A 26,883-nucleotide genomic window follows, 5' to 3' on the forward strand; every position below is an offset into this window, starting at 1 on the left:
TTTCTTTTATGTAAACAATCTTTTTAAATATTTTATTTCACCATTATCTTTTTAGTAATAGTTTATTTTTTTTGCCACAATGAAAATGTCATTAAAATACATTTTTACTAATTCAAAATAAGAATTATTATGTTAGTAAGCCAAGAAAAATGTTTTTGGAAGAAATCTAGCAGTTGACCTACCATATCTTTGTTGTATAAAATCAAATTTGTCAGAGGTTTTGAATGAGAGCCAGATGCAATGATGCATACCCGTAATCCCAGTGACTCAAAAGGCTGAAGCAGGAGAATGGCAAGTTCAAAGTCAACCTCAGCAACTTAGCAAAGCCCTAAGCAATTTAACGAGATCCTGTCTCAAAATCAAAAATAAAGGGGCTGGGGCTGTAGTTCAGTGGTAAAGTGCTTCCCTCACATGTGTGAGGCACTGGGTTTGATCCTCAGCACCACATAAAAACTAAATAAAGATATTGTGTGTCCATCTACAACTCAATAAATATTTAAAAAAATAATAATAATACGGGCTGGGGTTGTGGCTCAGTGGTAAAGTGCTTGCCTAGCACATGCAAAGTTCTGGGTTCAATTCTCATCACTACATAGAAATAAATAAATAAAGGTATTGTGTCCAACTACAAATAAAAAATTAATAATAATAATAATAGGGCTGGGATGTAGTGATAAATTGCTTTTGGGTTAAATCCCAATACCAAAAAAAATAAATAAAAGAAGAAGAACTGAATAAAGAGTAAAATTGTAAGCCAGTTTTGGATCTTTGAATGATACTGATTACTTATCTTTTCGTAAATGAGAGGGGTTTTTTTGCTTTTTGTTTTGTTTGTCATTTAGCTAGAAATTGTATTTTATATGTTATATGAAACAAATCTTGTATTAATCTCGTTACTCTAAACAAAAAACAATATTATACCTGCTTCTGTTTCCTTCCATTATTCAAAATACAGTTTGGAGCTTTTTTTAGTCTGCTGTTTTGTTGTGTTCCATGTGGGATATATCTTTCCCCCATACCTATGATAATATTCAATTAGAGTTTATAATGCACCATAACTTTGCTTAACTTTTACCTCATTTCCATGGGAAGTAGACTATTTGGTCATTTGGGGAGTGATTTTTATACCATAAAACTTAAGATCTCAGGTTCTGGAACCAGACAGGCTGGGTTTGAATCCTTTTCCATCATGTCTTAACTGTTTTGTCCTTAAACAGATTGCACAACCTCTCTAAAGCCATTTTCTCATTTTAAAAACAATAATATTAATAATAAACTGCAAGCTTTATGAGGATTAAAGGAAATGATGAATGGTGCCTGATAAATTCAATAATTGTTAGCTGCCAAGTGATAATCATTATGGCAACATAAATCTTTCAGTACCACTTTGTCTTTTCTTTTCTTCTTTCTTTCTTTCTTTTTTTCAGTGCTAAGCATTGAACACAGGGCCTTGTATGTGCTAAGCAAACACTACCTCTGGCCCTTTTTTCCTAAAAATACATTTATTACTCAAACACATGCTAAGCATATTTCATAGATTTTTACTAGGCAATTTTTTATTTTAAGATTTTCTTATAATTTTATCACTATAGGATGTTGGTATGTACCTCTTATCATTGCATTTAGAAAACTATTGTTAAGTATAAGGTTGCTTGTCACTCTGCAATCAGCTTCTCTCAACAAGGATTCTGTAATCTGAACCTATAATATGCTGAGACATTTATTGTGTATAATGAATTACTGTCTTTCTCATGCATCTAGCATGGTACTAGTTATATACCATCTTGCAGAGAATTGAGGAGTCATTTTGTTCTTGTTTTGTGATTCAAATGAACAAGGCTCATATAAAGATGAAAGGAGTTATAGAGATGGATGATGATGATGTTGTTTGCACATCTGACTGTATTGAATACCACTGAACTAAACACTAAACATTAAATTTACCACTCTATTTTTATGTATTTTACCATAATTTAATTATTTAATTTTGGTACTAGGGATTGAACCCAGAGCCACTACCACTGAGCCACATCCCTAGTCATCTTTTTAAATTTTTTAACAGAGTCTCAGTAAGTTGCTCAGGGTCTCACTAACTGGCCTTGAGATTGTCATCCTCCTGCTTCAGCCTCCTAAATTACTGGGATTATAAATGGGTGCTACTGTGCCTGGCTTACCACAATTTTAACAATTGAAAAATAAAAATAAAGCCCAGTTTGAAAAGGATACACATTCTAACAAGGGGTCTGGGACCCTGAGACTACCTACACTCTTCAAGGTAGACAAAGAAACTTAAGAGCAATTATTTAAAACAAGCAGTAGAGGCAGACAACCAGGGTGGTTTGGCAAGGAAGTAAAAGAGAAACTTGTTGCCCTACACAGACTGCTTTTTATGCAGTGGCATTAGGCAAGAGCAGCCAGGAAGCAATCTCAAGTAGGTAGGAGGGCCTCAACTATAGCTCCATGCCTGGCATTTTAGGACCAGATTTAACTTCACTTGATTTCCATGTATATGTCACAAATTGAACTTGAATTTATTTTTGTTTCCCTCAAAGCCCTGGTATTCTTCTAAAGGAATAAAAAAAGTATAATTTCTCCAGGAAAGGGGCATCTAGAAGAAAATAGCAGTTGGATAAAGGGATATTGAAAATTTTAGAAGATAAAAAGTAAATAGAGAAATAATGACTAGCATAACAGAGACAAGGGCCTGTAATTTTAGAGCTTAAGGGGGGCTACTCCAGAGAAGGGAGGCCATTCATCCGCAGAACTCTGGAATGACCTAGACCAGTTGGTACTAAGTATTCTGGAAAGAAGAGAGAAGCAAAGTGAATAACTAAAGATAGGGTTTCAGATTTAAGTCTCAGTATGGAGTGTTTGGGCCCTTTCCTGCACCCTGGAATTCATCTTTGTATTATGCTATTAGAAAGGGATGCAGTTTTGCAATGCTCTATATATTGAGCTGAGTATCCTCTTTTTTTTTTGGTACCAGGGATTGAACTCAGGGGCACTTGACCACTGAGCCACATCCCCAACCCTATTTTGTTTTTTATTTAGAGACAGGGTCTCACTGAGTTGCTTAGCACCTCTATTTTGCTGAAGCTGGCATTGAACTTGTGATCTTCCTGCCTCAGCCTCCTGAGCCGCTCTGATTATAGCCTCCCAAGCCACTGAGATTGCATGTGTGCACCACCGCACCTGGCGAGTATCCTATATTAAACAAGCCATTCCCCCTTAATTTGTGCTACCCTTAAAGTTCCTGTGTGTACATAAATTCTATATATAGGTCAGTACTCATTCTTTTGTTTTGTTCCAATAATCCTTTTGCCTGTTTTTGTATTAATAACACTCTAACCAAGTGATAAACCCTTTTCTTCTCCCTCACTTACCCTATCAATTGCCCTCTCCAACCAAACATAAAAACAGACCTGAAATTCCCTAAAATTTTCCAAACTTTGTAAAGAAATTGAGCTAGAGAGATTCTCAATTTGGAAATACCTGTAGAGGAGTATTGGAATGAGCCACAGGATTGAAATTGGGAATTATGTGAAAGCCTACAGACTAGATGGTAAGATCACCTACTCCTTTCCCCTCCTGTAGTACTAGCCAGCAAAGTATAAGAAGGAATTGGAGCTTGGGAACGATAACAGCCCAAAAGTATAGACACTTATAGATACTGATGTTTTGGGTTTCCACAATGAGATTAGACTCATTGCACATTGAAAACTCCAGTTTGCTTCTATTTGTTGTACAAGTAAGACTACAATCAGCAATCCTTCCTACACAGCAATGTTTCCAGTTATTTATTGTTTACTTGAACTTATATATATGAAAACCTGTCCAAGGTCACTAGACATTTGAGGAAAGCTAACTAATTGAGACAGATCAGAAGAAAAATAACAAATTAATAGCAGAGACAGAATGGAGAAGAAAATTTCCATGGAATTAAAATTGTCCAAAAAACAACATTTAGTGGAATCAGTGAGTCATATGTGGGATGATATAAAAGAAAAAACATGGCTCAGGGTATAGTACAGTAGAGCACTTGCCTACTGTACCCAAAGCCATTGGTTTCATCTCCAGCACTGCAAAATAAATATTGAATTTAAAAAACAAAAAAGCAAAAACAGGAGCTCTTGGAAATAGCAGAATGAAAAGTAAAATTAACTGTGGAAAGTAGCTAATAACAAAGATGGTCAAAAAGGGTGATTATGTAAGAAAACTAGAGTATTTATCTGGAAGATCTGACATTTTAGAAAATAGTAATTTTAGAATTTTATATACCAGAGAAGAACAAAGAAAAGATGATGTCTAATAAGTAATGTAAGAATTATGGCCCAAACTTAAAGGAATTTTCATATGAAAAAGTTCCTTCCTTTTCAGAACACTAAGCCAAAAGAGATGATTCTAAAATTATAATAGGGGAAAAAAGTAGGTCTTATAATAGAGAAATAGGAATCAGATGGTTTTAAACTTTATCGTAGCAGCTACTGAATACTACAATACACAGGTGTAGTGCCTTCAAAGAGCTGACAGAAAATTCTATATTTAGCTAAATCACCAATCAAGTGTAAGACTAAATGAGGACATTTTCAGTCATGCCTCAAAAAATCTATCTCCCCTGCTTTCATACTCAAGAAGCTACTGAGGATGTGTTCCACCAAAGAAAAGAGAGAGATGAGATCCAGAAAACTGGGGTCCAGCACAGGAGAGAAGCAAAGGGAAACCTTGGTATGAGCTGAGTAGTTGCTCTAGTGAATGTCCAATCCAGACTGGACTAGGAGGGTGAAAAGCTTCAGGAAGGAGGTGTCTGGGAGGAAATCTGAAACTCACATGTTTCAGCATTTAAGTAGCACTGAAAGAGATTTTATGGATGTTTTGCATTCATGAAGAATTAGCATTAAATTCATAGGCAAGCAAATGGTTAAGAGAAAATATCTCTAAGTAATTTAAAATTGCATATGAAAGAAAATATAATTCTAGTATATAGCTTTAGAGCAATAAGCAATATTTAATCATGAACACAGAATAGTACTTTAGTAAAACTTATAATATGGAGGTAATATCAGAAGAAAAAGCCAAGGAACTGGCAGTAGTTGCCTCTGTGGAGGAAGACTAAGAGTGGAAGAGATACTGTAGATTTTCTTAGAACTTTAACAACCCACAGGCGTAAGTACTACTGACCTCAGAACAAAATAGCTCAGAATTATCAACATTTACATGAATATTTCAGTGCTGGACATTTTACAGAGGGGAATGTTTTTGGAGTGTTTAGTGCTATTAGACTTAAAATTATAAGAATATACAACTTTGATTCAGAATTGATTTTTTACTGAAGAAAAAAGATGTGACATCAGTGCCTTTTATAGACCCAGAGAGACCTAGAGAAGGCCACAGTCCTAAAGGACTGAGAATTTATCATATCTATGAGGATTGTTAACAAATGAGATCATGCTTATAATCTTAGTTTACACAGGGCTTTTTCTTTTTTGGTCATTCTGACAGTATTGTGGGGCTCAGAGATTAACAACTAGTCTTTTCCCAGGCTTGTAAGGGATCAAGTTGTGACTCGAACCAGTTCTGGCTCCAATCTGAGGCCAAGAATTTGGGCATGGTTAGAGAAAGGGGCATTTGAGGACAGATCCCAGGGTTGAGGGTGGGAAGCCGTGGTCTCATCATAGAAATGAAATAGCAGACTACAGTAATGCTTGAGCATCAACTTGGAAGACTCTCAGTCCTGAGCCCAATTTTTCACTGAACTGTTTGGGGTGTGGGTAATGTAGGCCTTGGGAGGAGGTTTAAAAAACTATGAGGACAGGTACCTGTGTGGGTCACCACTCAGGCTGCTCCAGAACAGTTAGAGGACAGAGGGTTTTGTTCTGTTCTTTGCCATTCTCTTTTCTATTTGTGTATGAGTCATTGACTTGTTTGGCTGCCCAGCATTAGAACCTTCTTCCTAGTTTTGGAGAATTCTTCATGGTATAGGTCTTAATAGACGGCAGAGCCCACTTCCCAGTGGAAAAGTCTAAAGGGCCAAAGATTTGCTTCCTAGTTCTCTGTGAATAGGGCTTCAACTTGTCAACTAGGTTTTTTGAAATAAGATCTAATGACAAAAGCAGACTATTATAGAGAATTATTTCTGGAAACACAATGGGGCATCAACATCTAGTGGAAAAAGAAGTCACATCACAGCTGTGATGTGGTGCTGACATTCACTGTCCAGGCAGAGCAGGAGTCCTTGTGGCCAGGGTGCCATGGTGATTCATTGGCCACGCTTGGCTTCCGTTTGGTGGAGTCCATACCTGGCAGCCCTCTGTCTATCTTATTTACTGGACCTCATTTCCAGCTTTCCCAGCAATGTTGTGAAGGTTTTTGTGGGTGTTTTTTTTTGTTTTTCTTTGTGTGTGTGCACGCGTGCGCTACACAAAAAACCTGATTGATAGTAATGCTTCTGTATAAAATTCCAAAATAAATGACTAGATTGGAAGAACCTTGCAAGAACTAGGTGATTGATCACTTTGACAATGACCTTAGCACACTCTGTTTTCACAATGTCAAAACTATTTACCAATGAGGGTAACCTTTTATTGTTTTACAGGTTTTTTGAGAAAAATGCCACACTTTAGAAGAACTGTAGATTTTCTTAGAACTTTAACAACCCACAGGCATAAGTACTACCTACCTCAGAACAAAATAGCTCAGAATTATCAACATCTACATGAATATTTCAGTGCTGGACATTTTACAGAAGACTTTAGACTTTTTCTCTGGATCAAAAATGCATTTTTAATCTTTGGAAGATGAAATTTATTTATAACTTTCATTCCAAAATGGACTTCATATTGCATTTGCCATATTTTTAATCATGAACATGATTACATTTTATTGAATTAAAAATCTGACAGAGAAGCAACTGAACAAAATGACCTAATTTTTCTTTAGCAATTTGGTCAGCTTCCAAGAGTGTGTGACTTGAAATAAATGCAAACTAGCAGACTCACTGTCCCCACTCACCCACCCATTACTCCCTCTTCTCCTCCTCTCCATTGTTCCAGTGTTGACATTCTTTATTCTGTTGCAGTTCATTGGATTTGGCAGTTCATTTTACTTCTGTTTGTAATTGTTTCCTCTTCAGCAGATTAGTCTGAATGTACTTCCTAGAGAATAATGGAACTAAGCTAAAGACCATTATCAACAGATCAGAGTAGTAAATGCAGGTTTCAGTTAAACATACAAGAGATTAAAATTAATTTCAGCTTCATGAGTGACAGTTAAGGGACTCTGAGATTATATATCTGTAATCATAATGAAATAACATTTTAAAACAATTTTTACTTACTGAGTTTTAAAGCATAGTACTTGATTGCATATTTTATTTTCAAACAAACTATTTTTTATAAACTCTCCCTCTGGGCTTTGTTTTTCCTTTTCCTGGAGTAGATTTGCCTTTTATTGCTAAATCTTCAAATTCTATCTAAACCTTTTAAGACCTAACTGACATGCTACTCACATACCTTGTTTCATCCTAGTCATTCCAAGTTAAAGATATTTTCTACTTCTTGACAACTTTCAAAACATTTATTTTTCTTAGTTTTTTTTCATTTTCTAACTTGTTTGCAATTACACATGCACCTGCTTCATTTACTCTGTCACCTAGTGTATTATTATGTTGTGTAATAAGAGTTGGTCATCTTTGAATCACCCAAGATCTTGCACAGAGCTTTGTTCTTACTAGACTCATATTTTGAATTATTTTTAATTCCTATGAAAACTGAGTAACCTTTTTACAAAAAAGAAAAAGGGGGACTTGAGAGTGTGGTTCAGTGGTGAAATGCTTTTCTAGTATGCACAAGACCTGGATTCAATACCCATTACTGCAAAAAAGGCAAGGGGTGTGTGTGTGTGTAATGCTTAGCCCTAGAAGTTGCAAACAAAATGAAAACACTTTAATTCCAATCCAGGAGATAAATTTGAAGTATTTAGAGACATAAATTTAAATATAGTCTAAACAATGTGTAACTGCCTTCTAACTCAGAATTTTAAGTTGCATTTCAAATAAAATTGTCTCATCAGCTGTTTACTTGTTGTCCATTGATATAAAGTAGAATATCAGTTGAATTTTAAATGTCACTGTTTTGTTTGTTTTTGTTTGGATTGAATCCAGGACTTTGCATTCAAGGCAAGCATGCTACCAACAGAGCTATATACTCAGCCCACCGCTGTTCATATTCGGAAGCCAAGATAGTTTAATCCAAGGGCAACCATAACCTTTTGCACTAGTTTACAATTTAGATTAAATAATTAATCATGCATCTAAAATTCAGAAATAAAAATGTATTTACAGTGATTATGACAATGATTTATATTCACAATAAGTAATAAAACTCAGCATTAAAGTAACTTGGAAATTCTTACTCTGAATTACCTTTACTTGTTTAATTTATAATGGGAAAATAAAATTGTAAGAAGTCGCCATATTTCCTGTCTGTTGAAATGGAATGTTCATTCACCCCTGTTTATAAACATAAAAGACAATACATATAAATGAATAGTATGGCTTTTTATATGACTTTTTAAATGTAAATGTATATCTTGTGTCTTATAGCCATAACAAGAAGTGTTTCTAAAATACGTACAGTTCATTTGTAGTAGAATCTGTTGTGTTTCTTCTTTTTTTGGTACCGGCGATTGAACTCGGGGGCACTCAACCACTGAGCCAGATCTCCAGCCTTATTTTGTATTTTATTTAGAAACAGGGTCTCATTGAATTGTTTAGGGCCTCGCTTTCGCTGAGGCTGGCTTTGAACTCAAGATCCTGCTGCCTCAGCCTCCCAAGCTGCTGGGATTACAGGTGTACACCACTACGCATGTCTGTGTTTCTTATTTTTATTTAAAATTATGTGGAGTTTAGTTAGAAGTTTTTTCTCAACAGTAAGCAAACCTTTTCTCTGTGATAATGAAATTCCAAGGATTGCTAGAAGGAAAAGGTAAAATAGCAGGAGATTTGTAAATTTTTGATACCACATTTTATTTTGAATTATTGAGAAACTGTCCTTCATTATACCTTGCACATATCACTATTTATATATAACTTTCAAATTAAAGTACAATAGTTAATTAACATTGGTTGATCAGAACTTTTGATGTCAGCCTTAAAATAAGACATAGAGTAAGCTAATTTTTATATTTAAGGTTACCATTTATTGAACATCATTATGTTATTCCAGGGAAAAGAGAAATGAAACAAATAGGTTTTGAATTCCAGGATGCACTTAGCTTCATGACAGGCACTTCACATATGTTGTTCATTTCCTCTTCATTGCCCTGAGAAGCTTCGAAAATGGGTTTTCCATTTGTACAGGTTCTGAGATAAATAATAGTGCTCCTATACAATGGTATTTTGTAAACATGAGCTTTGAAATTAGACCTGTGTTCCAATCCTGGCTCTGCCACACACTAACCATATAAACTCCATCTAGGCTTCTCTTTTGAGCTAGTTTCCTTATAGATGTGCAGGCACTGACCACTGTTGTGGCTCACAGTGGGAGGGCCTTCTCACATGTGTTTTAAAAACTGACTTGTGTTAACAGTTCTGTAGGAGTAAGAATTGTTTTCTTTGCACATATTTGACAACACAGTTCCAAGTATAAAAGTTCACCAGATTCAGACTCTTTAAACATTCAGCCTCAGCACTTACATGATTACAGTTGTGAGGAACATTCCAATTTTGATGGTAGAACATCATAAAAAATGGTCCATAGAGCATTCCCAAGGTAGCATAGGTATTATTTGGTATAAACTCCCACTCTATTTTAATTTGATGCACTTAGAGCCCCCTTTTCTCTTAGAAACACTCAGAGAAATGGCCTAATTGTCACCTTTCTTAAAGTCAGTTCATTTTGTAACTTGTCATTGTCAAATTTTGACTACTCTTAGGCCTTCCAGTGCAGAGGACAAAAACTAATGGGAGTCCAAGATGCAGGTTATTTGATATTAAATAAAATAAGATTGGGGGAGTATACAAGTGACTAAGGTAGGAAAATGACAGAAGGAGGGGCTGGAGTTGTGGCTCAGTGGCAGAGCACTTGCCTAGCATGTGTGAGGCTCTGGGTTCTATCCTCAGCACCACATAAAAATACAATAAAGCTGTTGTATCCAACTACAACTAAAAAAATAAATATTTGATTAAGAAAAAAGACAATGACCGAAGAAGGAAGACGCTATGGGCTTTTCAAACCCAGAATTATGGTAAAGTTGAAGTTTCAGCTTTAAAATCAAATTCTGCTGTTATCCCCTAAAATATCCAAAGGATTCTGACCAAATGTAAGCAGTCTGTCTACTTTTGGCTTTGGAAGTGCTTAGAAGAAAGTATTTAAGACTCTAGATGAGTAATAATCTTACTTAACTATTACTGTGGGAAAGGCACTGGGCTGAACTTTTTTTTTTTTTTTTAAGAGAGATTTTATTTGGTCTTTATAGTGACCTGTGTGGTAACTGCTGTCTTCTTCCCATTTTAGAGATGAGGAAGCAATTGCCTACATTGTTTTCTCCCCAAGGCTACTTCTGTTGACCAAAGATGGACTTGAAAGCAAAAATAACTAAATACCTACATACACTCAGGATCTGAGCTTCCACATACAACTTGTATTTTGAAAGGCTTTAGATTATATGTTTTATAACATTTATAAATAAACCATCCTCAACAGCTCTATGCCAAAACTTTAAATTTGAGTTAATTCATTTCAAAAGCAGTTTGTGCTTATTGTTGAAAAAGTGGGAAATGATACAGAAACATGATGTAAAGTGTATTTTCACCCATGACCACTGCTTTCCCCTGACTCTTATCAGTGATGCTCTGAACAGGGGTTTCCTTACAGATCTTTGTGTGTGCACGTGAGTACGTGTTTCACATACATATCTTGTTTTGTTTTATAAATAGCATCACAATATACATATTACTCTGTCTTCTCTTGTTCATATTTAATAAATCTTGGAGAAATTTTTTGTTGGTACATTTAGAGCTTTTGGTTTTGTTTTGGTACCATGGATTGAACCCAGGGACGCTTTTATTTTTTATTTTGAAGCAGGGTCTCACTAAGTTGCTTAGGGCCTTACTGAGTTGATGAAGTTGTCTTTAAATTTTTCAATCCTCCTACCTCAACCTCTCAAGTTACAGAGATTACAGGTGTGTGTTATGATGCCCAGCTAGAGTTTATTTTTAATAACTATATTAAGTTACTTTCTAAAAATTATAAGCAATAAATACACTAGCGGCTGGATTCAGGCAGTAATGCAGAATATTTCACAACTCCTAATCTCCCTTCCAGTGATAAGTACTGTTAACAATTCTACCTTTTTATCATTGTCTCCAAAGGATTGCTAAAACATTGAGTGACTATAAACTGTCCAGAAACTACATGATTTTACATTTTTTTCATATATTTCAGGGTAATGATATCGGGCTCTATTATTAAAATGATGTGGGTTAGTATGTCCCCAAAAGGGGGATGACTTTGTTTTATTAAAAGACTTGAAGTTCTGTTGTAGTTCTTTGCACTAAAACATTTTTATTCACCTCCTACTTAGTATTGATGTATATACAAAACTGCTGATAATGTTTTACATTTCATAGTATTTAAAGGTAAATGTCCGCATATCTGAAAGTGGCAATAGAAAAACAAAAATATGTAATGACAAATCCTATCTTTTTTGTGGGGGAGGGGTACTGAGGATTGAACTCAAGAGCACTTAACCACTGAGCCACTTCCCCAGCCCTTTTTTTGTATTTTATTTTGAGACAAGGTCTCACTGAGTTGCTTAGGGCCTCAGCCTCCCAACCTGCTGGGATTATAGGAATGCACCACTGGGCCCAGAAAATCCCATCATTATTTATAACTACAATAAAAAATATGGAGAGGGAAAAAAATACATTTATACATTTAGATGTTTTTGTTTGTCTTTGTTTCTAAACATATTTCTCTTCAGCCTCAATAGAATTAGGCCTTTACTAAAGTGATTTTTTTAAAGAATTTAACCTTTGTTTTATTTGTTTTTTATGTAGTACTGAGGATTAAACCCAGTTCCTCACCTATACTAGGCAAGCACTCTACCATTGAGCTACAATCCCATCCCATGATTTGGTTTTAATATTAGGTTTCTACTCAGTTTTCCTTACTAATTGAAGTTTACTTCAAAGAGCAATGCTGGATTTTGAAACTGTGATCCATTACAATGATTCTATAAAGTACATGAACATCACATTGTTTTTCTAAATCTATTAACATTTGAGCTTATATTTACTTATGAAAGATTTAGAAATTTTCTTAAGCTAAACTATATGACTAAATAGTTTTGTTATCCTTATACCTCATTTTTTAGTAAATTGATAGTTGTTGTTGTTTTTTTAAATATAAACCTAAAGTCTTCACTGGTGTGAATACTACTCCTAAGCTATTTTTTAGATGAATTGGATTAAATAGAAGTAAATGAGACTGGGAGTATAGTTAGAGGTGGAGCTTTTGCCTAGGATACAAAAGGCCCTGGGTTCCATCCCCAGCACTGCCAAAAAGTGGGGGGTGGCTTGAGGGAGGAGACAGATGCAATGTTGTAAGTCTTATTATCATAACAGGCCTATAAACTTGAAGAAGGAGCTGCTGCGTGAATTTTCAAGCAAATAAAGGTAAAAATGGGACATTATTGAAGCAGAAAATATATAGCTTGTCAATTCATACAGGCCCCTTGGCATAGAATTACATTATGAATTCCTGTATCTTATTTATTCTGCAAACACTTACTTAGCTCTTACTCTGTGCTAGGCCCTGAGGTTAAAGTAATGGGTACAATAGTCCAGTGGTAAGTACCAGCCAGCAATTATAGCAGAAGTGCCCTAATGAAACAGGGTCCTAGATTCTAGGAGAGCACCTAGGAGGAAGAGGAGTCCCAGACCCAGTGTGGAGAGTAGGGATTGGAGAATGTCTTCAGAAATTTCCCAGAGAAGCAAGACCTGGAGAAAGAATAGGATTTAAGTAAAGATTGGAGGTAAAAGGAGCAAGTCAGACAGAAGGAACAGCAACTATGAAGGCCTGAAGAGGAAGGCACTTTGGGCTGGGGAAAAAAAAATTGAGGTTGCAAAGATAAAGAGGGGTGGGTAAGAAGTGAGGCTACAGAGGCAAACAGGGCTAGATGATATAAAGAACTTTGTATGCCATGGTGAAATCATAAAGCCTCATCCTCCCGTGCATGGTGGTGCATGCCTATAATCTTAGCTATTCAGGAAGCTGAGGCAGAGGATTGAAAGTTTGAGGTCAACCTAGTCAACTTAGTGAGACCCTGTCTCAAAATAAAATTTTAAAAGAACTAGAGATGTAGCTCAGTGGTAGGGCACTTACCTAGGTTGTGCAGGCCCATGTTCAATCCTATCTACAGCAAGCTGTGTAGCCTGATCACATTTGCATTTTCCAAAAGCTCTTTTGGCTACCAGCTTTAGAAACTGTAAGAAAGGTTCTAGAAATCATGGGTTTAAAAAAGTACATACAGGGCTGGGGTTGTGACTCAGAGGTAGACAGCTCACCTAGCATGCAAGAGCACTAGGTTCGATCCTCAGAACCACATAAAAATAAACTAAAGATATTGTGTTCACCTCTAACTAAAAAATATTTTTTTTCAAAAAAAGGTGCATAGAATTCTGTAAGCAGATTAAAATCTATAAATTATAGGTCACTTTTTTTTTCCTTTTTGTTTGGAATCACACTCAAGGCCTTGCTTGTGCCAAACAGGTGCTCTACTCCTGAACTACATATCCAGCCCCTACTAATTCTTTAAAAAGTTTTATACTATATTCACTTATTCAGAAGAATTTATTGAGTATCTGTTCCTTGCCAGCCACTGTGTTAAGCACCTTATTCACATTATTCTCTTTAGATATTATCCCACACATGAGCAGAGGTTCTATAACCTAGTTTACAGCTAGGAAGCGTATGAGTGCCCCTTCTGACTCTGGAGCTGCTCTCATTTGCGATTAGAGGGAATATGTCTCCAAGAGACGCATTGTTGTAAAGTCAGCACATGATCATGTAAGAGGTGACCGACCAGGAGACGTCCAGAAGTTTTTTAAAAAGCATAATCATGGCTCTACCCCACTAAGTTCTAGACTTTTTCCTTTTTCATTAAAATAGAAATAAGACTACTAATTTACTATTTGTCACTAGTGGAATGGTGGTTTAAGAATAGTGATCATGCTACAGTTATCTTTATACCCAAGGTAAACCACCATCTTCTGTTTTTAGATACAGAGGTATAAATCTACTGAGCTTTTCACATACTGAGTAGAGTTTGTTGTGTGTTGTTGTTTTTTTTTTTTAATTTAGTACTTTGACAAATCTGCAATAGAGAAGTATATAATACATTTAGGTTGTTAATATTTCAGTTCCCTTTATGGATCTTTAATTAGCTCTGCTCTTAGGAGACTATACTCCCTTCCTACCCTCATATTCCCCACAAATCCTGTGCTTGCTCTTGAATTAGAACATACCAGTATTGTTGGTGTCCTTAAATGCCATTTATATAATATTTCCCTTAAATTAAACATTAGTAAGTGCCATGTATGTGTTATAAAATGCTCAAAATAACCAAATGAGATATACAGTATCATCCACATTTTTCAGGTGAGCAAATAGGTGAAAACGTCACATATCTCACAGATAAATTAGAATTGAGTCTGGTCAATTCTAGTGTAGTGGTGTATCCTGTATTTAAGAATGTGTTCATTTTCAGGGTATTCAGGCCTCCTATAGGTCCTAGTTTCACATTTCTCTCCAACACACACACACACACACACACACACACACACACCCCTTAACCCCGCCCAATCCCACCCTCTCCTCCCCCATATAGCAAAGGATTTTTACATGCTGTCTACATACAGAGAACTTATGCCCTCATGAGTATCTTTCCCATTCATATGCTGCTCTCCCCCAGAGCACTCACTATAAACACTTAAAATGTCCTGCTTTATAAACACTAATTTATAAAGCAAAATAGAGGAATATCATTAAGTATCTTAAGGTTTGTTAAACTTGAGAGAGAGAGATAAAGACTCTGTGTGTGTGTGTGTGTGTGTGTGTGTGTGTATTTATGTCAGTTTCATGGTCTAAAGAGAAATTTTGACTCCTGTCAGTTTTACCCTCTTCGTTTTCTGAGTTACCAAAGTTTTTCTCCAGAAGTTTTTAGCATCTTTTCCATCTTTGTCTGCTTTTCTCTCTTATAGGGCTTGGCAACATATATAGGAATAAAGAATATAGCACTCAGTGCATATATTCATATTCTCATATTCTCTCTCTCTCTCTTTCTCTCCCTCTCTCTCTCTCTCTCTCTCCATTTACAGGAATAAAGAATATAGCACTCAGTGCTCATACTTACTCTCTCACACACACCGTATTCATTCTCTCTCTCTCTCTCTCTCTCTCTCTCTCTCTCTCTCTCTCTCACACACACACACACACACACACACACACACACACACACACACACCATTAATGTAAGTGATTGCCTCCTTCCTGTAAAAGGAAGTAATGTTCTCAGGATACAGAACCTTCTCATTTCCTTTCCAACATTTGCTTGGGTTTTGTGGTCAGTGGTTGATTTTACTGAGTGGTAAGGGAAGGAATTCTTGGCAACTTCCATAGCATGGTGGTGGTGGTTAATTTTTGGAATAGGTAATATCTTCATATAGGACAGAATTCAAAAAAAGTGAAGGTTCTTGCCCTTTCAACCTTGTCTCCCAGCCACTCAGTTCCTCTCCAGAGACAGTGTCACCAGTTTCTTGTATATCCTTCCAGATAGGCAATCCAGGGAGTGTACATGACTTTTAAACCACATTAAAGGGGAACACAAAATGTTTAGGTGATAGCTACAATATGACCAATTACTTCTGGCATTTAGTTAATGCAAGAAAATCTCATAAGATTATAATAGGACCAGACCTTGGAAGATGCACTTCCGTGTGGCTAAATGTTACATTTTTTTTGGCCAAATTATATTATATTATAAGAATATTCAATATGTAACAAATCCCACCTTTATGTACAACTGTAATACACCAATAAAAAGTATGGAGTGGGAGAAACAAGTCCAGTAATTGCCAAATGCTAGGATATTAGCACCTGAAGATACTTCAGTTTCTTCCTTCCTTCCCTCCTTCCCTCCCTCCCTCCTTCCCTCCCTACTTCCTTCCTTCCTTCCTTTTGCAGTGCTGAGAATTGAACCTAAGGCCTTACAAAGGCTAGGAAAGTGCTTTACCATTGAGCCACATCCCCAGTCCCTGAAGACACTTTAGAATTCAATTCACCTATTCTGTGGTCAAATTCTGAAGTCCAGAGACATTGACTTGACCCTAACCCACAGCTATAGGGTAACAGGTTGGTTTTAGTGCAACTAAATATTACATTTTAAGACAATACCTTGATCATGCCTCTCTACCCAAAGGAACAATAAAATTCTGAGTATTAGCTACATGAGTATGAGCAATAAAACCCAGAAACACCCAATTTAACTCCCCACCATACTCTGATGCATACCTAAAATGTTGATAGCATTCTTACCTCTCTTTAGAGATGTAAAATTAGATATTCTGCCGGGAGGAACAAAAATAAATGAAAGACACGGGGGTGCTTAAGGGCAGAATAAGTGATAAGGCTTGTCTGACTACATATTGCTTAGGTGGTCATAAATGTACTGGAACAGGTAGACAAAGAGGAGGCCTTCAGTGGTCCCTGTGTTCTGGAATTCAGACTGTTATGTAATCCCTCTTCCTATGTATAATCTGTGATCAAAGGCAAAAACTATGGGATGTCATTCCTGTGATTAGATTATCTTATAGAACTCCATCTCAAAGCCAACTGGTGCTAGAAACTCTTCCCCAGCTCGGTGAGATCTCATCTTTGGTGAGATGGCCTAATGAGAAAACGACAAGGTGAGAATTGGGTTTAGTCTACCGCCATAGAGAAAGAAGTCTGCAACAGTCTGAATTAATTTGGAGAGGCGTATTCTTTATATATATATATATATAATTTTAGTTGTTGATAGACCTTTATTTTGTTCATTTATTTATATGTGGTGCTGAGAATCGAAACCAGTACACATGTGAGGCAAGCACTGTACCACTGAGCCACAACCCCAGCCCCTGGAGGCATATTCTTTCCCAGTTGAGCCTTTAGGTGACATGCAAGCCCAGTTGACACCTTCATTGCACATGAACAAAACCCTGACTGAAGAGCCAGCCAGCTCGCCATGCCCAGGCTCCTCCTGACCCACACAGAAAGTACAGGATGATAAAAGTGTTTTTTAACTAACTAAGTTTATGGTAATTTTTACTCTGATAATGTTTTCATAGGTCAGATCAGTTAATACCAACAATTTTTATGGATTAATTAAATAATTAGAAGAAAACAAATTTATTGAAGCCTTATACAAGTACTTTGATTTCGAAGAGAAAATTTTATTTTTTTTCTAGGAGAGTGGGTTCAAACTATTTGAAACACTCCAGGTGACAGATTTATAATGCTGGTGGAATGTAGACAACTAGAATTGGTGAAGAGAACTAGATTTTATTATAAATATTCTTCTTCAACAAACCATTTTTTGAAACTGCATATTCTGCGGTCACTTGAACGGCTGCTACATGCATGCACGCACGCACGCACGCACGCACATTCTTCCTTTGCTGGAATACCATTTCTTCCCATTTCTTTAAAAAGGTGTATTTTCAATGTCGCCTCAACTGAAAAGCTATAGTCACCACAGCTTTTTGTCTATCCCTCTTATGGCTTTATGCATAGAGGTGAAATCACCTACTTTCTTTTCTGCTTCTCCTAGAATTTTGTTAGCTTCCTGAGATCAAGAACAGTATTGTTTATATCATTGTATCTCCTGCATCTAATATAGAATCTGGCACATGGCTCAATAAATAAAAATTTTTAAATAAAAGTCTAGAAAATTAACCTGAAATCTAGGGCTGAATGGACCATTAATTTGAGCAAAACCCAGAGTAGCAATTTAAAATGACTTTCTTATTGACCATTGTCAGGAGTAGGGATTTTTTATCTGTTCTATCTTAGTCTAGCTTTCCTTCTGAAAGTGAAATCTATAAGGATATCCATGTAGATAGTTAATTTGGGGAAATTCTTCTAGAGAATGGAAATGGAACACCGAGAAGAATGAAATTAAGTGAGAGAACCAATTCAGTTTTGCTCTGGACAACTGAGCTTTATCCTACTGGAACCCTCTGAGGAGCCACATGGAATGTGCTTCAGAGTTGTCCACATGAGGAAAGCGAAAGCAGTTATTCTCCCAGCCTCTGTGGAAAGTGTTTCTCATGGGGTGTTTATTTCCTTGCATCTCATGGTTTTCATATGTATGGGTGCCTAGTCAATTCCTAGGAGTGCTTATTCAAGGTATCAGAATTTCCACACCTGAATATAGGAGGTACAAAAGTACAGTTGAGGCAAGGTCTTTTAGGATACTGGCTTTGAAACTGGCTTGCTGGGGGTGAAAAGCAGAGAAGACATGAGGTAAACATGAAGTGCCCAATTCATTCTGCTTGAGTCACTCAAATCAGTTTGTGTACTCCATTAATCGAACTCATGTGGCCAGTCACAGCACAGCCAGAGACTTGCTTCAAGGAAATGGTGGAATTAGCCGCATTCCAGCTGCCACATCTAGCTGGAAGCTCTAACTCATGATCTTACAACTATCAGAATTCAGTCAGGGAAGCTGAGCAACTACAACATATGGAATAAGGATTTGAAGCTTATACAGTTGCCAGAGAAGCTGAGGAAGTAAAGATCTGAAAGAGAGAGTGGCAAAGGACCAAATGAGTTGTGTACGTAAGAAGCCACACATGTCCAGCCTCCAAATTGGGACTGGGGAAAGGGACTCATGGAGATTGGCTGTTGTGTCAGTGGTACTGTATCCATGCATCTAGTGGTGGGCATGAGGATGGACTTGGGTGGGACATCTGGATGCAGAGAAGGAACAAGGACAAGCCAGAATCCGCTAGCACTTCTGTGACATGTATCACCTAGCTATAGTAACTTTTAGAAGGTAATAGCTGCTGTCTGTCTTCTGCCTTCTAAGTCTCATATATTTCTTTTTATATATTTTATATTTTTATTTTTTATATTTTATATATATTTTTTTATCCCTACAGGGATAGAGATTGTGAGAAATTATTCAGGTTAAAGCCAGTTGGAATACTATAAATCAGACCGATCACCCTATTGTCCCCCTTTACCAATACTTCAACACATCTGGGTAGTCTACCAGGTAAGGTAACCCAGATTTTTATCCCAAGGGTGTCCGAGCTCTTGTTCCGTCATTAACACTTGCTACAGTTGCTGAGTCTTTGTTATCAGGCAAAGAAGCACCAGAAGATGCCCCTGAGTATCCCTTGGGTTCTGAATGAGCTCCTTCTTACTGCAGCACACTCAAGATGCACAACCACAAGTTGGCCTGCCAGTACATAGATGGTCTTAGAATTCTTTGGGTGTCTGTACTCCTACCTTCCAATACAGAAACTGTATTTTCTTACTCAGACAGCTATAAACCTCATCTGGATTGTTGGTTTGGATGTAGTGGGAAGAAGCAGGAGCAGATCTTGAAGAAGACAGGCATGATCTTTTCAGGGTCTCCAGACAAAAATATGCTGTTGTTTTCCAGCTAAGAGTTGGAGGAAGCTCCTTTTCCTAGACCAGAAAATTTGGGCAAATCTTGGGATGTAACAACATTTTAGGTCACTGACTCATACATCCCCATTCTGGGTTTCTGTGTCCAAATATTCCTATCAGGACCCAGGTTTTATCATAGAAGACTTAGTGAGGCTTTCATTCAAATCTTCTTTGTAGCTCTGATGTCCTGCAAATTAAATCTTGAGCGTGAGTTGTGGCAGTGCACCATGTAGTGGCAGGAATAGGGTTTCTTTAAATACTGACCTTAAGGTCTCCAGACCTTGAAGAATGCCTAGGTTTAAGAGTTGGTTAAGCTGAGCCAATAGTTTTCTTTTTGCATGGCTTCTAAAGCTGTTCCCTAAAGCCAGCCAGTATCAGGGACTTATGTGCACTAATGTTCTCATTCCATTTAAGTGCCACCATTTCTGCTGAGCTAATTCATCTTTCATTTACACATCATGTTAATCTGCTCCTAGTGAAAATCCTCCTGTTGTCCTGTTGCTGCCAGCAGAGGTTATCACCTCCCTCACTTATAAGTGTATGGGTTGCGGGGGATCTAATTCTGGAATATCATTCAAGAATCTTGTTTTCTAGGGCCATATCTAGCTATCTTTGGGTATTTCCTCTCATTCCTAATGATCCCTGATGCAAGCACAGCCAGGAGAGCAGTATATATATGAGTGGTTCCCTGAGCTGGTCATGCCTGGGAGGTCTGGGTTTAGACTCTTCAGAAGAATTGTACCCCTAGGGAGAGGTAGAGGGGAGCATATACGTATCCACCCTTCTCCCAGATGTTACAATCTGAGGAAGGCAGTTTAAAACATTGAGGCACAGGTTGGCTTGTCTTCCAACCCATATGTCTTGACTCACATTTTCTGCCTTAGATCTGGAATTCTTAGCTCCGTTTGTAATAGGTAAGTAGGGATGATGTGGTGATGATGGCATTTTAGAAAATGTAAACCTTTCAGCCATGTAGATTGGAATATCAGAGGGAAGGAGAAAGTAGGAAAGCTTTTCAGGAATTGATGTGTGAGGTGCTGAGAATTTGAAAAGAGGTGGAGTTTGTGCCAGTACGTATGGACATGTCTTAGAGGTAGAATTAAAGAGGCTAATCAAAGAGTATTTTGAAGGAAGAATCAGTGGAACACATTGATTACATATAAAGGTCAAAGGAAGTTGGGTAGGACAGTAGAAATTTAAGGTTTCTGTCCTAGAGAAAGGTACAGTGTTCACCATAATCCTCTGCACAGTAATGGATTGCTTTAGCCTGCATATGAGGAACTAAGTCTTTTGATCCAGCACAGGGTGGTAAGAGTGAATCAAGAGTTAGTAATGTAGATGTCTAAATTAAAAGCCTATCTTTCTCTTGCTTTCTGCCACCCTCAATTCCTTCTTGCCTCAAGTCCCACAATCAGTCACCATATAGGTTAGCAGGGAAGAATCGAAACAATTTTTCTTCAAGCTTGTTTGTACTTTTAATCATATTTCTAATCTGGTGCCATTAAAGGGTCACCATGCCTAAGGCCAAGTCTAGGGCCAGCCTTGTCCAAACTTATAATATTCTTTTATGTCGGTTGTTGAACTGTCATCTCCCTCCCACAGTCCCTCCCTCTCTTCTGTCATTCTCTTCCCAACCAACCCCAGTATGAAACTCTGAATCTGGAAGCTGCTTATATATTTCCTGATGGCCACAAGGTAAGGTGAGGTTTCCCTCTGGCATTGGTTAAACAAGTAAGATGTTATACCTAGGAATAACCACAAGTGAGAGTGGAGAGCAATGACAGATCCTGACAGTGTGCCCAGAGAGCTGTCAACATTGAGGCTTATATTTAGTTACCAGAGGAACATAAACAGAACAATTTTTTTACACTTTTTTAAAAATTTTTTTTTAGTTGTTGACAAACCTTTATTTTATTCATTTATTTATATGGGGTGCTAAGAATTGATCCTAGTGCCTCACATGCAAGGCAAGTGCTCACCACTGAGCCACAACCCCAGCCCCAGAGAACAATTTTGATAATAAAAACAGAAAACAATTCTGTTTAACATGCAGGATCTTTTGAAAAGGGGCATTTTTGCCCACATTAAAGAACAGAAAGCATGCTGGCAAGAGAATAGAAGAAAAGATTAAACAATTAGGAGATGGATCTATAAAATGTGGTTATCACCCAAGCAAAAGAATTATAGAGGGCTAGGGTTGTGGCTCAGCCATAGAGCACTTGCCTAGCATGTGCAAGGCCCTGGGTTTAATCCTCAACACCACATAAAACTAACTAAATAAAATAAATAAATTAAATAAAGGTATTGTGTCCAGCTACAACTAAAAAATATTTTTTAAAAATTATAGAAAGATGACTTCACATAATAAGCCAAGCTTACAACAGTATGGTTGCAAATCTACCTAAACAGAATGTGTTGGTGCCTTTTCCCATCTATCAGATTTCTTGGCTACGCGTGCAGTTTATTTTATTATAAGAAAAGTATCTTTTTAAAAAATTTTTTTAGTTGTAGATGGACACAACACCTTTATTTTATTTTTATATGGTGCTGAGGATCGAACCCAGTGCCTTCCACATGTGAGGCAAGCACTCTACCACTGAGCTACAACCTCAACTCTGTTATAAGAAAATTATTAATAAAAGCTTTTGACTTCATTCAGAAAGTTTTATGGGTTTTTGAGTCTGCCATCACTATGCAGCAAAACACCTGAGAACCTCAGTGATGTGTAACAAAAAAAAAATGTTTAAATAATGTGTGCTTCAGTTTGCAGCAGCTGGGGCTACTGTGGTGGCCACTGTGGGCAGCAGGGGTCCTTTGTTCCCAGTGCCACTTGTTATCCTCTTTGGACCAATAAGCTAGTAACCACAGTGTCTTTACATGACAGAAGACAAACCTCAGCTCAGGAGACTAAGGCAAGAGGATTGTGAGTTCAAAGACAGCCTCAGCAACTTCAAGGCACTAAGCAAGACCCTGTCTTTAAATAAAATCTAAAATAGGGCTGGGGACATGGCTCAGTGGTCAAGTGTCCCTGAGTTCAATCCCGGGAACCAAAACAAAAAGAAGCAGCAGCAGCAGGAGGAGGAGGAACTCTTATGAGGGCAATTCCGTTCAAAGTATGTCCACGGTGAGATAAGTGCAGAGTATCCATATAGAAAATATTCTAGCAATTTGACATTGCCACAACATTCAAGTAGTATATTTGTTGTATTTTATAAAAATATTGGATCCATGACAGATTGGAAGTTTATCCAATATTCTATCTTATTCTAGTTTATCATATATTCTCTCTTAGCAATTCTCAAACTATCCTTGACCAGAGATAGTTTGAGAATTGCTAAGATAGAAAATATGATGTTCTGATCAGTAGAAATAAATACCTGCACTTGCACATATATGGTCATTCTCATCTAGGCACTGGGCTTAGATTTGTACAGTATTTTTTTTTTAAGAGAGAGGGAGAGAGGAGAGAGAGAGAATTTTTAACATTTATTTTTTTTTTTAGTTTTTTCAGCAGACACATCTTTGTTTGTATGTGGTGCTGAGGATCGAACCCGGGCTGCATGCATGCCAGGCAAGCGCACTACCGCTTGAGCCACATCCCCAGCCCAGATTTGTATAGTATCTTGTCACCAAAAATTTGTCTTTGGGCTAGGAATACAACTAGGTGGTACAGTGCTTGCCTAACATATCTGAGGTCCTGGATTTATTAAGTTGTTGATGGACCTTTATTTTATTTATTTATATGTAGTGCTCAGAATCAAACTCAGTCCCTCACACATGCTAGGCAAGCGCTCTACCACCGAGCTACAACCCAGCCCAACTGTTGGCATCTTGTTTGCTAGCCTTCCCTTGCCAGCCTCCCCTCTGCCTTGCTATTATCTGCATATTTTCAATCCAGTGTTTTTCACTTTGATAAAAAGTATATTATTGCTAATTTAGATACTTTACCATAACATGAAAATGTTAATTTTGACAATATAAGATAATTCTCTTTTTTAAGCTAGGTGGGCCTGCAGAACAGGCAAGGGCCAGATCATCAAGAGATACATAGTTTAGGTTTTTTCTTGAAGTCATTTGCAAGCTATTGAATAATGTGTTACAGAGGCATACATAATTTGCATTTTAAAGGATCATTCTGGCAGCAGTAGAGAACAGATTCAAAGGGACAAGACTAGAGATGGTTTTTTTTTTTTTAGGGTGTTTCAATTGTATAATTGTATAGGGAGAAAATATGGAATTTTGAAAACAGTGATAGAAATTGAATAGAGATCCTGTGGAGGGGATGGATTTAAAAGTATAATGAACAGCACTTGGTGATAGATTTAATAAGGGCTTCAGGAGAAGGAATCAATAATAGTACTCAGATCTCTGGCTTTGATGACTGGGTAGAAGTGATTCCACTAAAATGCATTAAGAAAGGGAGGAGGCTAGATTTCCCAGAGGAAATGAACTGACTTCTATACTTGAACTGTTTGTGGAACATCCATCTGGAATTGTCCAGTGGAAGTAAGGAATGATTAAAGGCATCAAGAGAGCACCCTGGGTTGGAGCAGTAGCTGGGAAGTCATAGGGGTGCAATGGGAGTGAAGGCTGTAGAGATGGACGACATCACCAGGAGAATAAGCAGGAAAAGGAGCTGTGTATCAATATCCCTCTGCCCCAGTGTGCATCCAAATGAGCATCAAGGGTGCAGCTCATTTGGACTCATGACAACCTTTTGAGGTGGGAGATACTATCTCAATGTTAGAGATGAGAAAATGTCAGGCTCAAAGAGTTAAGTGATCTGTCCAAGTGTCAGAGCTGGAATTTTTTTCAAGTCCAATCTGTCTTGATTTCAAAGCCCATTTTTTCCTGCCATATCCTGCTTCTTTGTAACCTCAGAAATTTAAATTTATGATCCACATTATTTTCGATTCTTTTTCTTCACCTCTGCCAATATCCTGGTTTAGTAGGATTCTGATACATGCTTTCCTCCTACCTGCCCCCACCCCAAGCACTGGGTTGAACCCAGGGTCTCATGCATGCTAGGCAAGTGCTCTTTGCCACTGAGTTACATCCCTAGCCCCACATTCTTTCCTCTGATATCCCCCTACTTCATTCCCAAGCGCATCTATAAGATTGCCTTTCCTATCAGGTTAACTTACCCTGCTGACTTCTATTCCGTCAGTTGCTTTAAACATCAGCCCAACAGAAGTTGTCCACTGGCTGGAAGAGATCTGCTCTAGCTTGACATTCAAGGATTTCCATAAAATCATGAAGACTGTTCAGAACTTTTTTGTATTTCCCACTTATCAGCACTTATTCATGCCTTTTGGTTTCATTTTCATGTAGATCTCATTGTGACCTCAGTGTTTCTTATAAAGGTATTAATATTCAGATTAAATAAATGAATCTTTGTTCTCTTACCATATTCCAAAACATGATTCTATCTTTGTGATGAAAGCAGCTTGGATGTCCTCTGACCCTAGTTCTTACCCAGAGTTAAGTATGTCCCTAATGTGATGAGCCAGACTCTGCTGCTACTATTCTAGAAAAAAATTTTTTTTGAGGGGAGTGGGGTAGAGAAATTTATAATAGTTAAAAATTTCTTGTTATTGAACCAAAATTCTCCTTTAACACCATTTGTTTCCCAGGACCTGCCTTTGGAACAGCCAATGTCATTTATTTTTCTTCTACCTCATGAGGACTGATCAGATGTTTAAAAACTGCTCTTCCATCTCTACTCAGGTTTCTCTTACATAAGCCAAATACCCTGTTCATTTGAAGCTTTTCTCCTGTGACAGGTCTCAAGCTCTCTTCTAGAAATCTTGAGGTTTGACCAGTGCCCATCCAAAATACAGGGCCCAAAACAGCACAGGAGAATAGGGTCACATGAGTCTCTATCGAGGTCTTGATGCTTGTACTTTAAAGGCCTAAAATTGCTTCAGCTTTATAGCAGCTGTTACCTTTTGCATTCATGCAACTAAAATATCCATATAGTATTTTATGTGGGTGTATTTAGGGTAGCTTGCCTCTCATCTACTATGCAGTTGATCTTCAATTTTAAGTGTAGAACTTTCTAGTCTTCCTAATTACATGTCAACTTCATTTTGGCCAGTCTTTATATTATAGCCAGTTATGTTTCTGCTTTGTACAGTGTCATTAACTGTGTTTCCCAGTTTTAGGGTCATCTGGAGATTTAGATGCTTACTTTCATATCTTCATTCAAATTCTTGATAAACATAGCAAGGACAGAGACTTCCACTGTACCCTCCAAGTTAAGTGGTGCTGCTTCTGAATGGTTTTGTTAACCACTGTTTTGTCATCACCTCATATCTGCAAGGATCTCATTTGTATGTCCACTACAGCTTTATTTGACACCCACCACGTGCAGGAAGATGCTCAGACACACTGAAGACAGCAGTCCCTGTCTTGTGGTGCTAACAAACTAGCAACATTATGAAATATTAACAAGTGCTTTGTGGAAACCACATTATACAATTATCTATGATATTTTTCCTTATCTAGTACCATAGCAGAAAAGGGAAGGGAAGCATTACTTTTTTTTTTTTAATATTTTTTAGTTGTCAATGGACTTTTATTTTATTGATTTATATGTGGTGCTGAGAATTGAACCCAGTGCCTCACATAGCCAGGCAGTTGCTCTACCACTGAGCCAAACCCCAGCCCCTGAGGCGTTAACTTTTTGTAGATGCCTTATTGGCTGCCACTGATCTTGTTTTATGGTCTTAGAGATAGCTTTGAATTTTGAAAGTCTGGAGTTATTGATACCCTTTCTTTGGGCTTTATCTTTTAAAACTCTAAGGTAATTGGAGAACAGTCTGTGTAACTATATTTTTTTCATTGTTGGTGATGATGTTTAAATGCCTTTTTTTTTTTCTTTTTTGAGACGGGGTATCTCTAAGTTGCTTAGGGCTTCATTAAGTTGATGGAGCTGACTTTGAACTTGCAATCCTCCTGCCTCAGCCTCCTGAGCTGGGATTACAGTTGTGCACCACTGCACACAGCATTTCTTTCTTTCTTTCTTTTCTTTTTTTTGCACATTAATCAGAATCATATTTTATAGTAAATCTAGTTAAGAAAGAGTTTCTGCCTGACTTCAGCTATTTTCCTTTCTACAATGTCACTCAGATTTTACTTATATTTATCTTTATATTATCTTTTTCTA

The 26,883-nt window shown here is 37.3% G+C and overlaps 1 protein-coding gene across 1 annotated transcript in view; it reads left to right on the forward strand.

Moving 5' to 3' along the window:
* Positions 1–26,883, forward strand: part of Btbd7 (BTB domain containing 7) — a 112,913-nt gene that overhangs the window by 53,384 nt on the left and 32,646 nt on the right. The window lies entirely within an intron of this gene.

The sequence above is a fragment of the Urocitellus parryii genome, chromosome 6, assembly GCF_045843805.1.
Source record: "Urocitellus parryii isolate mUroPar1 chromosome 6, mUroPar1.hap1, whole genome shotgun sequence".
Taxonomy (NCBI): domain Eukaryota; kingdom Metazoa; phylum Chordata; class Mammalia; order Rodentia; family Sciuridae; genus Urocitellus; species Urocitellus parryii.